This window comes from Harpia harpyja, chromosome Z (assembly GCF_026419915.1).
Source record: "Harpia harpyja isolate bHarHar1 chromosome Z, bHarHar1 primary haplotype, whole genome shotgun sequence".
Taxonomy (NCBI): domain Eukaryota; kingdom Metazoa; phylum Chordata; class Aves; order Accipitriformes; family Accipitridae; genus Harpia; species Harpia harpyja.
Genome location: NC_068969.1, coordinates 108,586,641 through 108,612,570, shown reverse-complemented (window position 1 = coordinate 108,612,570; position 25,930 = coordinate 108,586,641).

The window sequence follows — 25,930 nt, the reverse complement described above, 5'->3', positions numbered from 1 at the left end:
GCTATACCAATTTGCAGTTTTGCAGTACATAGGAACCCATCCTACCAGGAGCACCAAGTAGCATGAACCACTATCTACCAATCACCCTACCAGCACTCAACCTCCTGTTTCGCTTGTTCCATGTGCTTAAATTTAGGGTTGTCAGGATCACAATAGAAATCACTTGTTCCCAGGTAGTTAAGAAGTCTGTAGCTGAAATGGAGGCTGAAATTTGCCCTATATGTCATTCCAGCCACAGTCCTTCTGCCGTGCATTAGAGCAAAATGGGCAAGAAGAAAGATAGAAGTTGTGAAATAGGCAAAGGAGAAGGAATAATTAGTTTTTGAGATTTAAAAATGAAAAAAATATGAAAGGCTAAGTGAAGAAATATTGTGGGTTTATACCTATACTAACTGGGTTTTAGAAACAGTGGAGAACAAAAACAAACAAAAAAAATTATAAAAAAAAAAATAATTTCATTAGACAGTCTTTGCTTTTCTGCTAACATTTCTGGATTTTAAATTTTAGTTAAATGTGTTATTGTTTCAGTTTAAGTCTTGAATGTGAAATGTACAATTTAGGTTAGTTAAATGCACTGAAGCCTCCAAAACATCACTGCCAGAGCTTTGAATGGAATTAACAAGTGCATGTACAAATTACATCTTATTATTCAGCAGATGAATTTTTGCAAGGTTGAATTTTCAGTTATCAAGGTTATCCATCTCTCTGCCTAGACTATTTGTGAGGGAGATATAGAGCCCCTATTCTCCAGGGATTAAAACTTTTCTGATGAAAGGAACATCACCTCTAAACTCAACTAACATAAGAATGTTGTGGTCTTAGGTTATCTTGATGCACAGATGAGACTGAGATTACAAAACAGAATATGATTAGGAAAACCTCTTTTTTTGGCTGCACACAAGCACAAGGAATAAACCAATGCTGTCTGAAACTCACAACTTCATCTTGGAAGAAAATATGAGTTCAAAAAAAAGAAGAAAAAGTTTACATGTTGGTTTGAAGGCAATGAATTTCAGCACTTCCTGCAGAAAGGACTATTCTACTTTAGCAATCGATACTCTGCCCTCCTAAAGTGGCTAGCTTAAAACTAGAAGCTTAAAAGTTTTGAGACCCCTGGATTAATTTGGATCTCCCAGACACATAGTTACCCAATGGGAAGCCTTGAAAAACTGAAAAGCTATCCAAAACTGTCAGTGAGAAACAATCACAATACCCTACACTTAATTTAGTTTCCTGTTATGTTTATGTGTTACAAATTCTTAAGGAGAAATTGAATTGAGTGATACTACTGTGATTTTATGCAATTATCTTTAAACTACATAATTGGTACAACTAGATAAGCTGAACTGTGGATTGTTTTAGGATGCACCAGAGAGGTGGGAGAAACCATGCCTTTCAATTAGAGTGTAAGAATCAAACAAATAGCCTGAGCTAAGATATTTGCATAGCCCCTAAGTTCTGTGAGTAAACAGGTTCCTTGGCTTGCTTTGATGATTAGTTTTAATTAGGTAAGTTTGAAATCCGATTACTGTGAGTGCCACTAAAGTTATGAGTGAAATAATAGAAAGCAGAGGGGCATTTTTCGGTCACTCAGCCCTGAGAGGAAAGAAAGTTGTATGTTAGAAAGTCCTACTTAGAGTTCTGATGCATGTAAGCAGGGCTCTGATGGATGTAGTGACCATAATACAGTTTAGAAAAGCATGCTTCTGACAGAAGTCGTGGTTGTTAGCATTGCCATGAAATTTAATGGATGAAACACACTTTTAAGCTGCAGGCTCAGTTGTCAGCCTCCAAACAGAAGTCTGTCCTTGTGCAGCGTAGCAAGAGAATTTGGGGAAGCTTTGTGAATGGAGCTTGTGTCCTATGCTGGGTGACCTCCCACTGAACGAGATCATCTCTGACAAGAGCATTATGAAGGAGATTGAGTCATTCCTCAGTGAGAGGGGTCTCAAAGAAATTAATGACAACAGGCCTCACTAATGTTGTGCAATCGGTGTAATTATCAGATTTCCTTTTGCAACCATCTCAACAAACATTAAAATCTTCCTTTAACCTTTACTGCAGACAGAATCAAATTAATTAATCATTTTTTAACCATGGCTGGTGATAAGCATGAACTTACACAAAACTGACATATGAGAAAAATTAGGTAGTAGACAGTCTGACATCCTTCCTGCATGCCTTCCCCACAGCAAAGTTCATTAGGATTGGGCAGACATTTTAGATGTCACTACACTTTTGGGGACTGTGACAAGAATATCTGTACAGACTGGTCTTCATGATTGAATCATCTACCACATCCTTGAATGGACACCAAGAAGAGTATGAAATGGCCTATGACTTAAAAATTAATTTCTCTTCTCATACCTATGTTCTTTGCTCCTGGGAATCCTATTTAAGATCATAGTAACTAAACAGGTCTGCAGGTAGTAAAAGTCTGATAAAGAGAGGTTTCCATGAAAAAACTTTCTGGAATGACGTGATTCCAGAAATTGGTGCCCAGCATATTGATAGAGCTAAGAGCAACACTTATTTTTAAATATTCCCTAGAAGCTGGAGATAATCCAGACCAGTTGTACTATGAATTGTCTCATAAAGATGTGGTAATATAGAGAACTTCAAAAGATAGGAAGGTCTTCAACAAAATAGATTTGTTCAGAGAGATCCAGAGCTGCTTATCACTCAGCTAAGTAAAAAGGCAATGCCCTAGCAAATAAAGTGAGGACCCAGGTCTAAGGAGCTATTGCTTCCTTTGACAGCTTGAGGGAGGTTATTAACAGAGGAAATTGATACATTCTATGTTGAAAGAATCCTGCACATTGGAAGTTAACCTAAAGAAAATATTCTTAGCTTTTCCTCCAAAAAAGGATTTAAATGCATACCCATTTTGCCCCAGATTTATTTTTAGGCATATAACTTATATGCTTACGTTTTGGGTTTGTATGGTGGAAGTTTTGTAGCAGGTGAGGGGGCTGCAGGGCCGGCTCCTGTGAGAAGGTGCCAGAAGCTTCCCCGGCTCCAAGTCGGACCCACCGCTGGCCCAGGCAGAGCCCGTCAGTGATGGTGGTCGTGCCTCTGGGAGAACGGATTTAAGAAGGGGAACCTGCGGTGAGTAGGGGATCGGAATGTGAGAGGAACCCCTCTGCAGACCCCGAGGTCAGGGAGGAAGGAGGGGAGGAGGAGCGGGGGAGCAGGGGGATGGATGCCCCCAAGATGGCCGCCGCTCCCTGGGAGAGCCCGCGCTGGAGCAGGCTGGGACTGGAGGGCTGCGGCCTGCGGGAAGGCCCCACGCCAGGGAAGCTCATGGAGGACTGTCTCCCGTGGGAGGGACCCCACGGCGGAGCAGAGGCCGAGTGAGGAGTCCTCCCCCTGAGGAGGAAGGAGCGGCAGAGACAAGGGGTGAGGAACCGACCCCAACCCCCATTCCCCGTCCCCCTGCACCGCCGGGGGAGGAGGGAGAGAGAACCGGGAGTGGGGCTGAGCCGGGAAGGAGGGAGGGGTGGGGGGAAGATGATTTAAGATTTAGTTTTACTCCCCATTATCCTTGTTTTGGTTTGATTTGTAGTAAATTAAATTGATTTCATTCTTTCCCCAAGTTGAGTCTGCTTTTTGCCCGTGACCGTAAGTGGTGAGTGATCCCTCCCTGTCCTTGTGTTGACCCACAAGCTTTTTGTTTTATTTTCTCCTCCCTGTCCCACTGGGGTGGGGGAGGAGTGAGCGAGTGTTCACGTTGTGCTTTGTTGCTGGCTGGGCTTAAACCACGACAACTTAGCAAAGTATAAAATCATCTAAGTTCCTTTAAAAAGAAGATATTTCAGGGGAAGTTTAGTGTACCGAATCATCTTCTACAGGTCTTTTCCTTTCTGTCTCTGTAGAAAGAACTTAGATAACTTATTTAGATTAGACACCACTAGACAGATCTTGTTCAGACTTGACTAAACAAAGTCATCAGTCTACAACATTAAATACAGATGGAGGCCAGAGTAACAGTGTGTCTCTGTTAAACAGTTAAATTCAAACTCTGAAGTTTATGTTGATTGAAAAAGTCAGCTTGGAGACCACGGTGAAAACAGACATCCCCCGAACTGGCAAAACATGCCCATCAAAAATGCGGTGCAGGTACCAGCATATAGGTCATTCCCACATATTAATATGCTTATACATATGTAGGTATTTAGATAAGAGGGTTATGAGCATGGGATATAATCATACCCAGATGCACTCATAACACTATTCCTCCTAGGCAGTGAGTATATATATTAGTTAGAAATGTGCCTTTTGTTTCTCCACTAAATTGGTAAAGCTTTATCTATATTTAGACAAACATAATGACTTTATAGGAGCTATAGTGAGTGTAGAAGAGTGAGTGTGTGAGAAGACAAAGTCAGTGTGTTGCATTGAGAGTCTGCATATGTCAATCACGTCAACACTTGTAAAACAGAGAAAGTTTCTGTGTGTCAGTATAGGAGAGGGATAGGTAGTTCCTATAACTACATACGTGGAAGGAAGTCTGTGATAAGCTAATGCGTAAAACCTGAGGTGCAAGTTGTTTGTGTCTGACAGTTTGCTCATGCATAAAAAAACAGGGTTTTTAGGGGGTTTCTTGTTGCAAACAAAAGCAAGAGTGTTGTATTAGTCTGTGAGCACGAGAGAGTGTGATCATACATGTGTACTCTACAGAAGAAGGAAGAAACAGCACATGCGAAGGAAGGAGAATCTGTGTATTTGTGTGTGTGCACGTGCACATCTTTGCTCTAGGCAAGTTCAGCTCTTAGTTGGAAACTTGAGAAATTGACTTTACTGGGATTTGAAAGAGATCTCAGGTGAACTAAATTTGTCTGCTTTCTTTTCCCACTAGTGCAGCTGAAATGGATTCTCAGTCTAATAAGGTTTGACAAGACCTGGCACTGGCGGCAGGTGCCAAGGAATCCAACTAGTCGAAAGCATTAGAGACACCATGGGCACCAGAGGATAGAGGTGTTGCCATGGGAACAGAGCGAAAGATGCTCCATGGTGGCTGGTTAGGAGGTTTGTTTAAGAGGGAGCCAAGCAGCTGCAGCATTGCTATCACCCTATGCTTGAACAACGGTAGGTAAATTCCAGCCTCCTCCCTGCTCTGCCAGGAGCAGAGGAATTTAATTCTGCCTCCTTACGTGAACAATGCTGAAATTGCTGACATCTCTGGCACCTCCTGAAAGGTATCTGCTGCAAAAGAAGATGGCTGGTTCGGTACTCAAGGCTGTGAATGTCTGACCTGCAATAGGCCCTTGAGGGCATGAAAGATATTTTTTTAAAGGATTTGAGGACATCATTCTTAGTTACAAAGCTATCAGCTTCCCTTCCTTTGCCTTCCTCTCCCTCTTTCCCCTGCAACCTCTCCCCTCAGTCCATGAAACATGTGTGGCCCCTGCCGAGGAGCACTGCCAGAGAAAGAAAAACTTATTACAAAATCAAGTACTGCTTCAAGGGGGATTTATAAAAGTATTGTCCCTTCCAGAAAACAATCACAAAGGCTTTTTATTGTTGTTTTCATCTCTTCTTTACATCTGCAAATCTATAAAGATGGAAATAGGGTGTGAAGAAAGGAGAGGGGAACTTTTTTGGCTCCAAACTAAATTACCATCTGAGCAGCTGCAATACTGTAATTATCATAATTTGTGTTTCAGTAATGTCTAGAATCCCCTGATAATACCACATATCCACGGTGCTAGGTGCAGTACATAATGTAATAGGAGACAATGGGTAGCCTGCAATGCTTGAAAGGAAGATTAAAAAGAAAACAGCAACATAAAACTAAAAACTAAATCTGAAAAAAATTCATCCTTATACAAGCTAAGAAAAGGGAGGGAGGGAATTAATAGGGAAGGGATTGAAATTATTTATTAAAGAGCACTTAAGATCATGTAGCAATGTTAAGCAAAAACCAGGCTCTGGATACAACATCTCATCCAAGTTGTCTCTGTTTGCCAGCAGCTAGAAGTGTCTCAGGTTAATGATCATGATACACATACATATATACCCATAGAATCATAGAATCATAGAATCATTTCGGTTGGAAAAGACCTTCAAGATCATCAAGTCCAACCATTAACCATGCCCCCTAAACCATGCCCTGGAGTACCCTGTCCACTCGCTTTTTGAATACCTCCAGGGATGGTGAATCAACCACTTCCCTGGGCAGCCCATTCCAATGTTTGACAACCCTCTCAGTAAAAAAATTTTTCCTAATATCTAACCTAAATCTCCCTTGCCTCAACTTGATACCTCTATCCCTCTGTGAATGTGTGTGTGTGTGTTTCTGTCTATCTGCCCATTTAGTTTCTGATAAATGCTGCCTCAGTACTGACTACTGCCAAAGACAAGATAACTTTTGCCCAAACTAATGCAAATGTTCTTAATTAAATGGTTGTAGCTTCTGTTTAGGAAGCCCTACTCAGTACATCATGATGCCATCCTCATTTAAACAGATGTTTCTAAGTGGGCATAGGACCTAGAAAGGCATGACTTCAGTAACAAGTAAACCATACAATAAAAGCATGATGTTGATCTATCTATACATTTAAATATAAAACTGAAGAGTTGCTCTGAAGAGAAAAGGGTGTATGCACTCATAAATTAAAAGCATCTGCCCCTCAACACAGTTTATCTGGTCAAGAAGTTTAAGCATATTTTTGGTTTTTTAACCATTTATAGGTCCTGAAGCCTTATGTGATTTCTATTGCCTTGTTCTCTTTAGGTCTGCTATTAATGGTCTTCATAAACTTAGCTCTCTCATGGATTTCAGTTGTCTGACCATAGGGAGGATTTTTTGCATTAATATTACCTTTAGGGATGATATTTCCAATGGTGTTTAAGGCAGGTAAATGTCCAGTATCTCTTAAATGTCAAAGAAAATATATATTTATTTTTTTTAACCTAAGTAATAAACTGTAAATTAAACTCTATTAATAAAGGTAGCCAAGTTTGCATATGTTGGCCAGATCAAGTAAGTTGCCGCTGTGGTGCCAGTACATACAAGACAGACTAAAAAAAAACATCAGTGACATGGAGAAGGTGAATAGAAAATACTTTCTCACAGTCTTTCTAACTTACTACACCTTATATTAAAGTCTCAATTATATTTTACATAATACAAAATTGAGAATTTTTCTTCACATAATATGCATGTAAGAAGGAATTAATAAACATTAAAATTTTACATGGTTTCAAAAGACAAAGAAATTAATGAAAGAATAATATTTTTCAGGGTATTAAATACAAAGATACAACCTCTCTCAAAAAAAATCCTATAGTCCCCAATGTTTGGAGGCCAGAAGAGTACTGTGGTAAAGTGCCGTTCAATAACTGACATATTCTTATACTCCTTATCAGCCATCTACAGTTCACTGCTGTTGGAGACAGTACAAATGGATTGTCTGACTTGGTAGAGCTGTCTTTATGTTCATTTTGTTTGTATGGCCCACTAATATACATCGATTCAGAGCTTACATACGGTTACTGTGATTACGCATGGCTGCAAGGAAGTAATAGATCTCACTGCAGACCCATCTTTATGAGCTTGGCAGTGGACAGCAATTTCAGGATTTTCTAAAGATTGGTTCTTCCACAGGAAATGCAGACAGATTCAGTCCCTGGTCTTGAAGAGTCCAGGTCACTGTTTTTTCTTAAAGAAACCTAAATGTAATCCATTTGCTGACATAGGATAGGGTCATTTTTGATCCTTGAAGTTCTCTCCATAAACATTAGGCAACATCTCCCTAAAGGGCAAAATGGCCCAGGCTCCTCTTTATGTCTCTGAGTGAACTTGTTTGATTAAATTCAAAGTTGGCAAAATAAAGAAAACCTCCCCAGTATCAAAACTTGTAAAATAGTTTTAAATAAAAGCAAGCTGTTTGCAAGTCATTTCCTGTATGTGTTTGGGGAGAAGGGGTGGGAGGAGTGATCCAGAATTAGGTTTATAATGAACGACTAGTTGCATTTTGGTAGTGGAGTCACTACTTTATCTCCATCCTAATGTGGTGACTCAATGTCTGGGTTACATTATTTACTGCTAAATAATGAATATGCCTATATCTGTGATAACATGGAAAGGGTCCGGTTTCCATTTGTATTTTTTTTTCTGGTTTTGGAAGCCTGATTCATTAAAATTTCATATGCCCTTTATGTAGCCAGTATTCCACAAATAACAGAGAATTCATATCTCTAAAAAAACCCAAAAACAAAGAAAAAAAGCTGATGCACTAAAATAACAATTTAAATTTATTTTCATTCCAAAACAAATTCCAGCTCATTCATGTACCACCCTCACCCTTTTCTCATTATTAGTCACTAAGGCTCAGTGCAGGATGGTACAGAGCTACATGTAAGCTCTGAACTTCAGTGACGGGTGCCTTTTAGTCACCAGACTGAAGAGAGTATGAAAGGGATGTAAGCACATCATTTGCAGGAATAAAACACGGGTAACATTGCCTATGAGTAGTTCAAACAGCTTGCCAATGGACCCCAAGTCTCAGAAAAGAGGTTAAGGGATACCTCTAGGATTTTTAAGTTCTGGGTCAGAGAGCGAGATAACTGTACAGTTACAGTTATTTGTCCTTTGAAATAACCACTGGCATCAATATCTACTCTATTTATCCATTCTATCCAGTCTATTTGTTTCATAGAAGTAATTAAAGAGTTCATTTAAATTAACCTACCACAAATATTTAGCTAAATATATTCTCAAAATCCCTTTTCTAAGTATTTTTTTCCTTTTTAAAGGACTTATAATTTCTTATCTGTAAACCAGGATTGATAATATTTCTTTGCACAGCTAGATCTATTTATGAATATGTAAATACAGCCTATTTTCAGGCCGAGTAGGTAGTTATAATAGTTGTCACTATTTCATCTCTCCTGGCTCTTCTACAGCTTCAGTCACCACTATACTGGACGCCCTCTCAGATGCTACTTTGTCAGCATCTTTATGGCCTGACAAACCAGGGAATTTGTATTATTTTATGAAGCTGAGGTATGAAAAGATGAAAGATAATTGCTGCAGGACACACAAAGTCTGGGAAGAGATGGAGATTGAATTCTTATTATCAATGCTCGCCTTTGTGCCTTTATCCCCAAATGTTTCTTCATAGGATCACAGAAGAACATGGCTTGCATTGATATCACAAGGTCAGACTGGCTGACTCTCTGGCCCAGGCATGTGCCAAATCTGACCCCACCTCTATTGTTTTGAGTTAACAGTTGTCTAAACTATTCTGAAAGTCTTTCAAAGTTGGAACCCCCACCATTTCCTTGTGAAACTATATTCTGGCCCCTAACTAGCCTCGCCATTAGAAAAGTTTCTTCACTCACAGTTGATATCTCCCCTGCAGCAATTTAAATGAGCAATTCTTGTCCTGTCTGTCATAACAGGAAGAAGGGATTATTTCCATCTTTTGTAGGACTTGACAGTGCTATCACACCCCAAAGACATATTTCTAAGCTCTCCAATAATTTCTTCTTCCAAAATCTGTGCAGATGGTGGACATATTTCCTGAAGTATGTTACTCAAAACAAGGTGAAAGATTCAGCTAAACTGCAAACTCCAGCCTTACAGAGAGAACATCATCTACGTATCTGATGTTTCCCTGATACATGGCATTATGAGCAGGTGTGGAAATCACGAGATTCATACATTCTTTTTTTCACAGCATTGGCACAAGCATTAATTCTAATACATTTTCTATTTTTTTAGAGCTTCGTTTTTCCTATTTCATACAATTTCTTGCCAGAGTACTAACTACAAATGGGGTGTATTTTCCTACATGGAACTCATCAAGTATTTTGACTTTCTATTAAGGGAAAAAAAAAAAAAGAACAAAAAACAAAAAGAAAATTTGGGGCAATCAAATCCCATTGTTAAACTTTTATCAAGGCACAACAATTAGGTAGATGGAAAGGATGGAAACCGCCTTAACATTTTGTTTCATTGTGGTTTTCTTTTTTTTTTTTTTCCCTACTAGAAAGAGTGGTTCACTGAAAATATTATTGCAAACTCTTTAAAATGAAAACAGAAAAGACCTACCTTGTAACAGACAAAATGCTTAACTAGAGCCTTCATTTTTTTAATGATTACAGTATTTTGCCTTTCCATAAATGTATGTTCTAGGTAAAAATGTTTATCACTTTCAACAGTATATTTGAAAATGTGATTAAAATATTTGGTAAAAACAGATTTCTGAGAACAGAGCTTACAACTGGCTTGCTTTGGCATTCTGCTTCACCTTGTTTATTTCTGTTCTTAAAAGAAAAACAACAAATGCAAAGTTTCCTGGGCTTAATTTTTATGTGTTTTAATGAAACCCTGGGAGCCACATGGGTATTGAAGGAACTTCTTGTGCAGTAGTTCAGGGTCACAGCAGATAAATTCGTTTGAAAGTAAATTCTAGGCATCCATTCACAGCAACACCGTAAAATGTACACAAGATTTCTTAGTCTTGTCCCTCAGTCACCATTCATTGCAGAGCTGGGCCATCGAACCCAGAAAGGCTCTCTGCAGAGGGAGCTGCATGCCAGGGACACGTTACAGAGGTTATTTCTGGAGCTACGCTCTGTGCATTTTCTCCTTGTTTTCAGCATTCTCCATGCAGAACAGCCGGAGTGCTCCAGAGAAAGTGCACACTGAAGGAAGGCTCCCAGTGTATGTGGTTATCAGAGGAGGGGAGGAGAGAGGCAGAGACTGGGATTTTTTTTTTCTTTTCAAAAGTCTGACATAGATTTTGCTATTGCTATTGATTTTGGCTTGGATTCATCCTAGCTAGCTATGGGAACCTAACTGAGATGCCTACGTTAGAAGCACAGCCGCAGTAGGCTCCCTCCATAATCAATGGAAGGAAATAGGTGCCTCTGGAGGATAGACTGGCTCACCCAGGAACTGAGAAGCACTTCTTTCTCTCCAGCGGCAGTAGGAAGAACCTAAAGTAATTGCATTCTGAGTTTAAATACCTCAGACATTTTATGTTATGTCAGTCAAAGCTGGGTCTTTATATACAAGTTGCTCAGACAGCAAAATAATGATGAGCTAAATAAGATTCAAGTCAGTGTTTGAAGCATATTTTAACACAGAACTGTGGAGTTTTGAGGTGCACTTTCCTCTTTTTTTGTTGTTGTTTTTTTGTTCACGGGTTACATTTCTCACCCAGAAATGATTAATTTTTTGCTGTTCCCTCATAGCTTAAATAAAAGATTGGACAACTTATTCAATTATATTTGCATGCCAATCGAAAATAAAAGCTATAGAACCAAGCTCTCCTTGAGTCTGCTGGGTTTGATTTGCCTACTCTAGCACTTTTTAGGTGACAAATGAAAGTCAATGAAGTTCCCTGCCCCACCCCCCTAAAAAAGTCAATTTTCAATATGAACTTACAGGAATCCAAGTGACCTCCTCAGGTCTTTGCTGGTCAAGCAAGTGATGGAATCAGAACCTCCTACTTAATGTTTTACTTTTCTAGTTTTATACTCATCATCACACAGCCCCTATCTTCTTCAGGCTTTTGGACATTGCTGGAAAACTATGTCACAAATGGCTGAAAAAAATTGTCATAAAGTTTTGCTCCAGGATTCCGGGGGGGGAAAATCAACCAAATAAAAAACCCCAGAGAAAACATATCCTTTCTTTGTCCTTCCCAAAACTTTATACTTTTATAAAATTTAGACAATTTTGCTTCTGTTTGTTTGCTAATTCCCTCCTTTTATTGAAAGGATAAAAAAACCTCAGTGAAAATTATGTTTTAAGAGATTTTTGATTTCTATATAAAAATCAATAACGAAAAAATGTATACTCATATTACAAATTTGACTTTAAATAAACACAAATCACGGTTGAATTCTGTGTCTTGAAACTTTTGCAACCTTCTGTGAGAATTTTATGAGTCTCTTCTACTGGAAATTCAACAGGCTTGTGTCTGCAGGGGTGTATCCCTGACCTGGATGCGTTAGGAAGCTGTACGTTTACACGTTTAAAATCAGAGCCCAAAGTAACTCCCCAGCAGCAAATGCAAGAAATGAGAACCAAAAAGCTGAAAAGGTCACTTCTTTTCTCTCCAACACCCTCACAAGGAGCAGAGTATACCAAAGACTTGTTTTCTTTGTGGAGAGCTCCAGGTCTCGGTGCAAGTCATACTGTACTTGGGCTGCATTCATATATTGTTAACGATAGGCTTAGTGCGGACTGAACAAAGTGAGACAGAGAGGAAGGGGAGAGAGAGGATCTCAAGGTGGGAGGGGGGCTTTATCATTTGTTTCACATACTCTAGGCTCAATTAACACATCTTGAGGATTCTTATGACACTGCCAACAAGAATTAATGCAGAAGTTATGCATTTTACCTTTTATCTCAATTGCATTGCACAAGTCTGGCAAAGTTGAAAAGCTGCTAATTTAGTAGTCAGCAGTGTCAAATAAAATTTCTAAACTGTATGTCTATAAAAGAACATCTTTGCAATAAGGCATAGCAAATATGCTTGCAAAACAGTTCAGTCAGCAAACCTGTTTTAGGTTTTGAAATATTTGGCAATGACATTTATTAGAACGAAACTATAATATATCAGTGATATAAAGAGCTGTCTCTTCATCACTGGCGCTTTATTGTAGGCACTAATTTTGTGCAAAATCCTTTAGATTCTTTGCAAAACACCTGCTGAACTTAAAGAAATATGGTTACTGCTTGTGCTGAGACAGATGTAGCTTAATCACATAATACTGAATTTGACTTTTCAGTGCCTCACAATAAATGAACTGAACATACCAGTGCAGGAGATTTAAATCTTGTTCTGATTCAGATATTGTGTTTGCTGACTGGAGGGTCTGAGCTACAGCCAGCTTCCCCAGGTCTCTCACACAACATGGAGCAATTTTGTTTAAGCCACTGTACGTCTACTTTAACTAGAAAAAAAAAAAAGAAAAAAAAAGAAATTAGCTCAAACTGAATGTCAAACTTCTCCTTTTCAGATTATTTTTCTTTTCTTCTCTGTTATTTCTTTGCCTGTTTCAATCCAGCCAGGTATTGAGGTTTCTTCTAGCTGTACTGTTTCCTTTAGGCACTGTTTGTCAGAGCATTTTTATTTTTCTGGGATTTTTGAAGATTGCATGTTTAAAAGGGATTTTGCTTCGGAGTCAGCTGTGATGGACATCTTTAGCCGAGAATGGAATAAGACAGGCCATTTTCTTACTCTGTCATCAACTACACATGATTAGTTTTATATGTTGATTGATTTTTGGTGGTAGGATAGGTCGATTTCTATGAATTTCAGCCACCAGGTAGTACCTAGATTGAGATCCAAACTTGTTTAGTCTTTTCTAATTCACTGTTGTATTTATAAATGATGGAGATTCCGGGCATATGTGCACATGTGCTTTTGAGTGTGACAGTTTCATATGTTGTGACTCCGTATATACTTGTAAAAGAGTGTCTAATAATCCAACTATAAAATGTCTGTACATAATATAAAGAAGTACATAATACAGCATACAGCACACACATTTAAATGCACAAATATCCATGAACATATTTACAGAATATGTATGTTACATTTTACTGTGCATATATTTTTGTCTCTCTCTATTGAGTCTTATTTACACTGTAATGTTAAATAATAATACTTTAATTTTACTTCTTCAGATAAGCTGTGTGCTTCATAAAAAAACATAAAACAATGAAACCTCATGAATATTTATATCAATGGCTACATAGCATTATAGTCATAATCTCTGGAACTGGTTCTCACCGGTTCAGAATTAATTATCAAGTTCAGTTTTAATTGCATTCTTCTAAATTACAACCAAAAAAAAAAAAAGGAAAAACCACCCATAATGAATTAGCTCACAAGTACTCTGCTGGGCCTGGTGCGTCCGAGACTGCTTTCTGCAATCCCATTCTTAATGTGTAATGATGAGCCAAAGTCATGTGATTCAGAGGCTCCTCTTGAAACCAACTTACTTAAATGTTAATGCTTCTCCCACTTTAAAGATTAAAATAAAAATCCTGTTTCTAGTTGCCGCAGCAGACATGTTGAACTGGCTATTCCTTTAGACAGCCTCTTTTTTTTCTCTTTAGCTAGATTTGATATATGATTGCATGCTACCTACACACAAAATATACGGCCGAAAAAATCTGGGGCAAAAGCATCTTTCTGGAGACAATCAGCTTGAGCTCTGTGCATCACTTGTCTTCTGTATTAAACTCCATAGGATCTCTTCACTCAAGTATCTGAGATGTTAGATTTTCTTTAAATTTAATTCATAATGAAACAGTGAGCAAAAATGTCTATCAAATCCTTTGGTATGAAAGACAAAATATACTGACTTCCAAGATTGTGGGAGATTCCCAGACAGAGGAGGAATCTGTAAACATGCGTCCCCCCCAGCTCCTGGCTGCCCCTCCAGAACATATTCTATCTGATAAACCTGGGAGTCATGTGTCCTCACCACTCCTTTTTCTTTCCCTTGCCCCATCCACCCACAACCACTGATTACCCCATCCTCAAACAAGACTACTAAGCAGTCTATAGCAATGTCACAGCCTGAATTAGCTGAATTTCAGCCCTGTACTTTATCTTCTCATCTCCCTCCTGTCCAGAGAAGGAATATAGAGTCTTTCTTCCTTTAATTTATCAGCTCCAGTGTGCACACATGTAAGCATCAGTAAAAATCAAATGCTTTTTTAGTTCTCCCTGGTTCAGTCATCCAAAGATCCTGTGGCCTGTTCCCCAGCTGTGTAATCACAGAAAGTTTGCTACTCTCATCATTTCTTGCAGATGAAGGTCCTGACAGCACCTCAAGCTATTACCCTGTTCAGGCAGAGTGTGAAATGGAAGATTCAAGATTCATACTCTCTGTGTATAGTTGCTGATCTGTATCCAAAAGTCTTGCAAATGATCTATGCTCAAGTCCATCATTTAAAGAAAAGGGGTGGCGGGGGGCGGGGGGGGGGGGAAGAGTATAAAATAAAACCAGGAAACATTCTGGATCTTTCCTCTCAAGTATCTATTTACTTTCTAAAGTCAAATCCTACCCCAGAGGAGTCACACTCCCTCCTGACTGAATACAGGAAAATTATATTTTTTAAGCATTAGCAACTATTTTTGGAGATAAATCTGGAGATCTGTTCTCAGGATGTTCACAAGCCATTTCACTCAGCTGCTCACTAGGCAGACAGTGTAACCAGGTGCCTAATTCTAAGCATATGAGTAACACGCTGATTTGATCAGGGCTGCTCTGGCACCCAGGATACCTGTTCAATCCCTGCATGGAAAAAGGATGTAAATTATAAACAGTGGAGCAAGCACTAGTCAGTTTTAATTTTAAGAAAATTTGAAGGAAGCTGAACATGAGTTTATATATTAAAATTCAGACCCATCTAGGAATACCCAAAATAACGCTAATGCTGAAAGCAGTATCACCACTGAATTTGTTAGAGATAAGGAAGGACAAAAGTAACTCAGAGAAATAACTGAGTAGTTGTTGGCAGGTTCTGCTGATCAGAAAAAGAAACGTAAGGTAAAGCCCCAAACCATTGGTCTACTTGTCTCAGTGAAGTACCATAAGAGATAGCCAAAAGACCCCTTATCCTGGAAGTAGTCTGGCAAAAGACAAGTAGAAACAGCATCAATATCTAGATTCTACTGCAGTCTAATGATCCAAAACAGAAAGGGCTATGAGTCTTACTTACTTATCTCCAGTAACAGCACAGCAACACTTGTTTCAAACTTCCCTTTAATAAATTCACTTTCCCTCACTAGCATAGTTTCTATTTTTTTCCCCAGTTTTAGATTGCTCAGGCTGCTTACTTTTTTCAGGTTTATTGGCTGTTATTACAATGTAAGGCACTCTTCAGAGCAAGACAGAGGTATTCTTTACATTCTTGGAGGAATACTTGTTGCACATATAACATAACAGGACTTTTTCTAACTGCCTGAAATTCCCAGGTACTACCACAGTAAAAGGAATAATCATAAAAATGGAAGGACAGGAAAAGAAACTATTAGAGAAAGAGTGGAAGAAAAGTCCAGAGTAAAACTATATATGAAGTTGGATACAGGCAAGTTGTGTCCCAGGAAGAATCAATAAAGGCAATCATGTACAATCAACACTTATGTGGATTTAAGTCACATGACTCTAAAGCTTAAAATAGAGATGCATTACAGCAGATGGCAGCTTGTGGAGGAAAAGCATAGGTGCAAGGAGTGCTGTCCTTTGAGGAGATTTCACAGAGGTGTTATTGGCAGGGAGAATAATTTTTTTTCTCTCCTCCAGAAGTGAAAGAGGCAGGTTTCTGAGAAAATCATAGTCCAAGACAGAAGTTGTAGGGGGGTTTATGAGTAAGGCATTTCAGAGATGTTTAAGTGCATTTATATGCAGTATGGCTGAATGAGGAGAAAAAAAAAGGGGGTTGAAGGCCTTCTGTCAAGCAGTTCTCCTTCCTTTCTTTCTCTTTCTTCTTTTTTTCCGCCTTCCTTTCACAGTCAATTTGCTGCAAGTTGGATCTTGAAAAGCACGCGCTGACATCTAGCAGTGTGGCTAACCTGTTAGGGATGTTTTCAATATTTATATACTATAACCCCTGATAAGACTGTCTTCTTCTGAATAAAGTCCTGTGTCTCTCCTTGGGGACCTTTTAGAACATTTTTATAACTTAAATCTGCATTTACCTTTACATTTTTGTTTCTATTCCGTAGTCACTTTCTCTCACTTTCTCCTTTTTTAATGCTTGATATTTCACCCCCACCATGGAGTTTCATTTGCCCAAATAGATTTAGCCTGTCGTTCTCTTGCATTTTAAATTTGAAGAAAATAACAAAATAGCTTCATCATGGTGGGGGAAACCTCACGGAAGTGGGTGTGCCTAGCAGCCACCTTCTCTTGGAGCTAAATGAGGGAACAATTAAATGGCCCTTTGTTTAGAAGCAGCTGAAACAATGGGAGCTACTACCCCCAATAGAGGTCACACATAAAATAAGTCAGGGATCTGGTCTATGTGGGTGGAAAAATTCACAGTGGTCTGAATCAGAATATAGCAGTGGCAGGGAAGGAGGGAGGGAGAGTGGATTTGTTTGCAGCTGTGCAGAGAAGGGGCGGGAAGAAAAGGGTGAAGGGGCAGAAGCAGAAATAGAAGTAATAGAAAAGGGCCAGACAGCCAGAAAAGGCCTGAAAATATAGCTAAGAAAAAAGAGGAAAAAAAGACAGAAGAACGGGAGGAAGAATACAACCATGCCCTGGTGAAAGAGAGGAACTATCAAAGTTTTTTCTGTGACTCAAGTCTTTCTGTGTTCAGAAGTCAAGTTTGTGCATGTGTTCAAGTCAATAAACAGGAAAAAATTAACATCTTATTCCTTTTCCTCTCTGGACTTAAGCAAGATCCAGACCTCCTCTGTTCCTTTCCATGCATATCCTCATGAATTGTTTGGGTGAGAGGAATTATCTTTCTGATGTCTGCAGAGGAGGGATATGTGGGCTCTGTCTATAGTGTAGTTCAGTAACCTGCAGAGACCTAGTGCAGGCTAACAGTTTGGGCTCTTTCCATCCCTGAGATGGCTCCGAAGGAAAACCAAATATCAGCATTATGTGGTAAAATTCTCATCCCGGGCAGGTCTGTCTGAGTTTGCCTGTTAACAATGGACATAGAAAGATTTACCCCAAACTAACAAAAGCAGCTCTTTATTCATTAAAGGCATAAAATTGGAGAGGACCTTCTTGGCCACTAAGGTCAATTCCTTACTTTCCTTTGTTTTTTTCTTAATTAAATTGTTAAAAATCCTCATGACCTGCTAAACATGGTTGTCTGGGCTTATTTGCTACACTGGTCTGGCTGTGACACAATTTCCCTGCTTTGATGGTTTGATACTGTTCATTTTTGAACCTTGTTAATTTTTCAAGGTTTATCAGTAAAACAGATGGAAGCATTAGCTATTTACTTCTCCCAGTGAGTTTTCCAGAGATGAACAGAATCTTTTCATTTGGAGTGTGAATGTAATTTTGCCATTTTATGGATATCACTTTTCATTCTTCTGTCCTTAGATCCGATGATAGTTTCTTTTTCTCTCTTTTTTATGTTAAATGAGAAATTGCTCACTTTTGTCACTGGAAAAGAAACTGCCTCTGTGTTAGTTTCTGACAACAAGCTGGTATTTAGTTTTGGCTGACATGTACTGTATTCCTTTTGCTCTACTGAAATTTAAATTGCATTAGAAACAAAGAAAAAAAAAAAGAAAAAGAAAAGTAAAATAATCCCCCAGAAAGTTTCCAGCAAATTATAAAGGAGAGTTTCAATATTGCATGGCATCATTGACAATATCTGAGAGTTACTCGTAGTCTTCTTTTAAGCAGTTAGCGTTTGCTCTTGAAAAGCAAATGTCAACCTAGAACACTGAGAACTGAGCAAAACTTCCTATTCTTCCTACCTTCAACTTGAGTTGCTTGGTTTTTCTGTGATATTTTTGAGATCTTTATTCCTCAAATGGGAAAAAAACCAAAATCTCTCTGCTTTTTTTCAGTCTGCATTCTTTCAGTTTTTTTTTCTTCCTGTTTCCCACTTTCCTCTTAATTGTATTGCTATGGGGGATGGAAAGTGAGGAAGAGTAAATATTAGGAAAGCACAAGTGGAAAGAAATAAAAGAAAGTTGTTCATACGCTTGTTTATTTGTCTTTCAGCAACACCTCAGAGATGTCACACTCATCACATAGCTCAAAACCACAAGCAAGCCCCAAACCATTCTTTTAAACACTAAAGAGATACCAAAGGTGAAGAAAGAGATGCAGTATTCCATTTAATCATCACAAAATGCTCAAATACCGGAGAGCTGTAGGTTAACAACAGTATGGCTGGTAGAGGAGATACCGCACACTGAGCACCAGCTCAGGACACTCTCTGGCTGGGGTTTTCAGGGCAAAGAGTGGATGCATGTGACGAAGAGCCCTTACAGGAGGGTTGCTTCTTTCCTATTTAAACAGCTACTTCTTAATAGCCCCCTCTGTGTAACGTGGAATCAATGCCTCAATCTCCTTTGAACCTTCAGGCAAGCACTTGCGGTGCTACACTGGCTATCGTCTTCCTCACGGGAGCAGGAGCGAAGAGCACAGGGAGTCCTCAGGGATATGCTTTCTCTTCAAAGGAAGCATTTTCCACAGCTAGCCCTCTACAACAAGCAGGAGCTGTGTTTCTGTTTCACTGCCTATTTGACCAGACACTAATTCATAGTACATTCCCCCTCCCCACTCACCCCTTTATCCAGAGCATGATAGATTTATTGGGCCAGGTCATCATCTGGTGTAAATTGGCATTGCTGCATTGATTCCTGTGGGTCTGTGTTGATTTATGCCAGCTGAGGATCTGGTCCATTTTCATGATATTTGAACATCAATCCTTGCATCCCCTTTTCCCATCCGTAGGCTTTTTCTGTTGTGCCTCTGAGAAGAAAACGCAAATGAGTTAAGGGGCTGTCACCAGCCCAGGGAAGAATTTGCTTTTCTTTCTTTGTGACTAGGGTCTCTCCTGTTAATTTCCATGGCAGGTCCCTCACAAGTTTCTCCAAAACTTGTTACCATGTCCTCCTGAGGATGTCAGCTCCTGTTGCAGACTGAAACGTTAACAGGGGAAGTTATTAGCTATTCTCTTTACATACTGTCTTTCTTTATATCTGAATTATTAGAAGGATGAATGCTGGTCATCAAAAGAAATAATGAGTTTTAGAAAGTGAAAATGAAACTGACAAAAACAAAAGAAATCTGATCTTGACAGAGGGGTCCACAGAGAAGAGGAACAAAGAGGTAGAAGATAAAAAAGAAAAATTGAGAACCTAAAAGGAAAAGAAAAGAAAGAAAGGAGGAAAAAAAGAAGAAGAGAGAAGAAAAGGGAGGTTTGGACTGAGAAAGAGAAAACTAGTTCCTCAGCAGAATTGAAAGCAGTCATGGTGCAGGCAGAAGGAAGAGAACTTATCATCAGATCTTGAAAGATTTTTTTTTTCCCTCCCCTTTGACTGAATAATATTAATATCTGTCATTAAATCTCAATACTGGATAGTGTCTTTGCACATGTGGCTTTGGTGGTTCCAGGCTGGACATAGGACTATGCACTCAGAGGCAAAAGGCCATAGAAGCACAATGTCCTATAGCCACACAGAGCCTCGACAGCCCCCTTCCTTTCTTCCTGCCCCCCGGCAACAAAAAAAAAAAACCCTGCAGAGAACAGCTGTCAAAATTGTCTAACCATGAAACAGTGCTGTACATCAGGTGTGCATTTGCTGTGGCAGAACTGCTCCTGGTTGAGGAAGGAGCATAAGAGCAAAGAGAGCGAAGGAAGAATGAAGGGGGCGGGGGGAACAACAAAAAAACAACCTGCCAAGTGTTCTTCTTGCCCCTGTCTTTCTTGGTTTAAAATTGATGAAGCCTTGTTACAGCTTTTTTTGGAAAAAAAATCTTTTTGATCACTCCTAATACAGAGACATCTTTTTCTTTTTTTTTTTTTTCCCTTTTCCTCTATTCTGCTGATAAAATAAAAAGCTGAAAGGAGTTAATAATTAATGTGAATATTTTACCTATACTTATCCATCTGCTTTCAACAGTTTCAGTAATTGATTTCCTCACCTTGAGCCCATGCAGACTCCTCTTAATACATTATGTCTCTAGTTTACTTGGTTGATACCTGTCTGTCTGCTCTTATAGGAAGCAGAGGTAGTTAGATTAGCAATGCTGTAATGGTGAGATCCTCATTCAGGTTCCTGCTTTGCCACATATCTTCTGTATGGTCATGACTATGTCACTTATTCTCTCTGTTTTGAGTTTCTTTTTATTAAAAACATCATGGTACTTTGCTACCTTCTAGGGAAGTGATATGGAGGGTACATATACCACAGGGGCATTCGAGTTAAGACTGCTTTATAGAACCTGCACTGACCATTGCACTTCCGAACAACAGGTGTAATTTGATATTCCTCTGGCAGACTTTTTTTTTTCCTCCTCCTTTTCTGCAGTATTCAGAAAGGACATCTCTGACCTATATCGTAGTATATGACTATTAACATTTGAATGGTTAATGTGGAGACCAGATATGATAATGGAAGACTTTCAGTGAAAATGGCAATGCAAAACTGAAAAAAAAGTGTACTATTTTTGTATGAACTTGGGGTGTTACACTCCCTGTCTTAAACTTTTACACCTTTACCCACTTTAGATTGGCACTAGGGACATTTCAAGCAGTGGAGCATGAAATTTCTTGTTCTTCCCTACTTTGGGATGACAGAAATTCCTCCTGGAGGGCTACCCATGTGTGGCTATCTCTGTCTATGCAACCTTTGATTGCTTCTACGCAGTCTTCAGCTTAAAATGTCATGCTATTAAACTGTAAATCAGAGACTATACATTTTTAAATCTTGGGTTGCTTGTTTGCCTTAGAGAGATAGGAATACACTGCACTTTGTCTAAATATCTGGACCTTGAACCAAGCTTATGGAAATATGCCTGAGTGGCATCAGAGACACTCAGAGGCACCAGTACTGTCTCTTGCATGGTCGTGGTTCTCCATTACACCTTCATAGACCTGCAGGGTAATTCAAAGAGGACATTAATGAATCTTGAGGAGGGGTCATTTTGGGGGGTTTTTTACTCCCCTTCACAAGCTACCAGATAGTTCTGGTGTCTGAACATGCTAATTGATGTAAATTTGTGTGACATTCTCCTAGGAATCACTTACCTTGTATCACAGATGGTGTCCTGGGAGATGTGGATCTCAGCTGCAGTCCTGTGAAGAAAAGCTAAGTGATCCTCTACCTTAGATGAACTGTGATCAAGACACTCTATAATACAAAGAGAAAGAATCTCAGGACACCCTGATACAAGCTGCATAGAAAAATGAAATATGGAATTGTAAAGCAACTAATGTAAATGATAAAAAATACACTCTTAAGGCTGTTTGATACCTCCCTTTGAAGGTTTCAAATGAATGGAGATAAAAGCTTGTTGGGAAAGTCTGCATTTCAATATGACTGATTTTGAAAAATAGATATTTTATTATACTTTTCATCAAAAATCTTCTTCAGAATTGTTGTCTGCAGTATGTTATGAAAAAAATCCATAAACCTGCAGTCTTTTTGAATGATCAGGAACTGAACAGGTAAAAATAGCTGGGGTTTTGGCAACCAAAAATCATTATTTTGACAAAAAAAGGACTAGTGTTCTTTTCTTTTTATAAGTATTGAACTTGTAAGTAACATTTTCAGAATTTTAATATTTTAGAAAAAATATTTTTGACAGAAAGGGATTTTTCTTCATTAAATACATCTTAATAACCTTAAACAATATTGTGAATAAAGAAAAAGAAAAAAAAAGTCTATCTCTTGTTGGGTCTATTTCAAATCATAGTAAACATATTTGCATAATCATAGGTCAGTTTGGCTACCTTTTTCCCATGATAAGGCAATGACCATCAGCCATTTGGAATTCAGACCTTTTGACTCTATATTACCCTCTTCCATCCCCAAGTTAAATGACCTGTATGCAAAACCTATCAATGCATTTCAGAGCAATGTGTACTGCACAAACAAGAATTATGTTGATGGCTGCATAGTTCTCCTTTGCCTTTGATAGGGCTATTTCCATTTCATTTTAATTATTACTGAAGAAGTCTTTCACTGGATGTCTTAGTGAGATTTTGGCTCTTAGCTTGCAAACAATGTATAATTTTTTCATGTTTGGTAGGAGCTGAGATCATCAAATGAGGCCAGCACTGACTTCTGACTTACTTACTTCATGATATATGATAAGTTATTATGATGTGTCACTTACTTAATCATACTCAAGGGTGTTAATATTCTGTGACATGCCATGAATGATAAGGTGCTGTAACTCAGAAGTTACCTTCTGTCACAACTGTCAAGCAGGACATGAAATCTGGTCCCACCGGTAAAATTTACTTATCTACCTACCTAATTTAGGACCAAGACTTCAATATGCCATTGCTGTACTATCCCAGGGAAGTATCATGTTAATGGAGCAGAAGTTAAGGAAATCTTGTTCAATTTCTTTACACATCACTTGTGAGTTTAACCACTGAATTTGAGTGTGCTGTTCTATGCATCAAATTCTTTTCCTTCACCATTTAGAGAAAAAAAATATTTATCAGAGCAAGAAAGTTCTGCTCCCATACACTCCTCTTGAAATCAATGAGTTACAGATTTCACTGACACCAACAATGTCAATGTGGCAGAGAAGTACAGACAAATGCGATAATATTAGATCTCCACAGATAAGGGTGAAGCAGCAGATGTCTTTAAAACAAAAGTGTTACAGAGGGGTATAAAAAAAAATAGTATTCTTCCCCACAGTACAAGAACCATGGAGCAAACAATGAAGTTATTAGGCACTGGGGTAAATATATTTTTTTTCCATGAGTAATATACCAATCTTTCATAACTCTTTGCCACAAAGTGTAATAGAAAACAAAAGCATACATTAGCTACAGAATAATTTTATTCATTTCTAAAAAATACATTTATTGATAATGTTAAATTCTTGATGAATATTGTTATAAGTCCTATTAACAAGACCTAATTTCTACACCATTTCAAGGCAACTTCGGACAGTGCCAATGGCTGATCTAATGATTGGGTGCTAATCCAATAAGAGCAAGACAGAAGCTCCTTTTCGTCTAAAATCATCATATTTTCTGGATGTGAGGGATGAGGGCATGTGACATACTAATACTCTGCATTAAGATGTTACCAAAGTTTCTATGATCTCAGGGTGATGAGTATCTTTTGGATATAAGTTCCTTGGTTCAGCTCATGGCATTGGAAAATAACATTAAGTACATGCCAGTCTGTATGGAACAGAAATTATAAACTCTGTGGGAAAGAAATGGACTCTTTCGACCATCCTTCCAAGATCCACCCTAATACGACAACATATATAGTAAAAGTGTAAAATTATTTCATGAAAAATGACTCTTTTAAATAGTCAATTGTCACTACCCAGACCAATGACTGCTATAGAAAAGGCAAATATTTTGAATCGGAGCAAGCCTTAATCTCAGAATTAAGGGGTCCAACAGAACAACCTATACCTGTGACTGTGGAGAAGATCCTGACTTCTAAACTCAATAGATAAGTTTCAGAGGGAGGGGAAAGGTGTGATTGACATAAAAATCTGTATCTTAGAGAGTCATGGATTCCGTTTCTCTGCCAAAACCAGTAAGAATATCTCCTCAAGTATCTTTGAGCATCTAACCTGCTCTTCTCTGTTCTTCCTCCATAAAGCACGGATGGTGACAAATCCCAGCCTTCTTGGATGGGTCTGCTAAGATTTGGCAGCGTTCAGGTACTACAGCAGTGAATTCCAGGTAAGTTCATCTGATGGAAATCTCTGTACTGCTCTGAGCTACTAATGTCTCAGTATTACCTTTGTGGCTGAGTAAGGGGAGACCTGGCTTGAGTAACCAAATAGTTGTAGCCAGGTAAATTCAGTCCAGTTCAGCAAATCCTTTTTGGCTTGCTAATGTAGACAATTTGATCAACCTACATAACAATTCTAGTATAAGGGAGCTTCTTTAAAGATGGAATGCTGTTCTAACTTCTCCATGTGGCTTTTAACCTTACTGTAGGTCAAACAGAAGTCCCAAGGCTTTATGTTTTCCTGAGGCTGTCAGGACATTAGGTTATGGTTCCACATTTTCTAGTCTACACCCATCTCTCTTCCAAATACATAAAGAATAATAGAAGGAGGTCAGGGGCCAATTATTCTAATTAGTCACCAAGGTCAGAACAAGAAGTAATGGGATGAAGCTGCAACAAAGGGGAAATTTAAGTTAATGATTAAGACAAACTTTATAACTATTAGGATAGCTAAAGCCATGGAACAAACTGCCAAGGGAGGTCACAGAACCACTTTCACTTAGAAGCTTTCAAGGGCGGACTTATAATCAGTCTAACAGTAATGGCTTAAGGAAAATGAATTCAGTCTTGCTGTGAAGCACAAGCACAAGATATGCCACCCACTAGGGTCCCTATTCCAGCCCTAATGATTCAGAGCTGAATCTATAGGAAAAAAAAAATTCTCTGTTCTTATAAAAAAAAGGTTGAGGAGAGAAAGGTGCTGATGTATATCTTGACTAATACTCTATTAATGTTCTCAGCATGTCTAACTGGGTGCCACTATACCTGAGAGGTTTTAAAGAACATTAACAGTGATTTCACCCAATACTTACCACTTTTATCCAAGCACCTCAAGCCCCATTGCAAGTTTTGTGAAGCTCGATTAACCTATCAAGTTTCACAACAGGAACATGTTGTGCTCAGGTGATTATTGTGACAAAAGCAGCTGTGTCATGAGACTTGAGGATTTATTTCTAAATCATAATAAATAGCTTGAAGCAGTGCCAAATTCAGGATTAAATTGAAAAGATTGAGTGTATCAGGGAAAATAGGTGCTACCTTAAAGGCAGATAGACAATTAATAGTGCACCCTTGGTCCTCTGGGCCATGTCCACAGAGCTAGGTGAATTGGGTACGTGTGGGTAAATGCCTCACGGTCACTTTTCTAGTTGGGTAAATCTTGGGCCAAACAAGGCATTGCTGACAGTATAATTTCTTTAGCGCTCTAGATAAAGGAAAACCTCTTTCCACAAAGCAAGCCCTGGGAGTTCCTTATATTAATTCCTACACTGAGTCCAAAATCCATGTTTGAAGTAGGAAAAGAATAGCAAACCCATTTTAAGAACACCCAGAGATGGAAAATCTATCATCATCTGTGGTAAATAGTTCCTGTAGTTAATCATCTTATTGTTTAAATCTATGCTTTATTTTCAGTTTGAATTTCTGTAGCTTTAACAACCAGCTTTTGAACATTGTTACAACTTTGTCCGCAACATTCTTTACGTAGATCCTTACAGACTAATCAAATCTCCACGTTT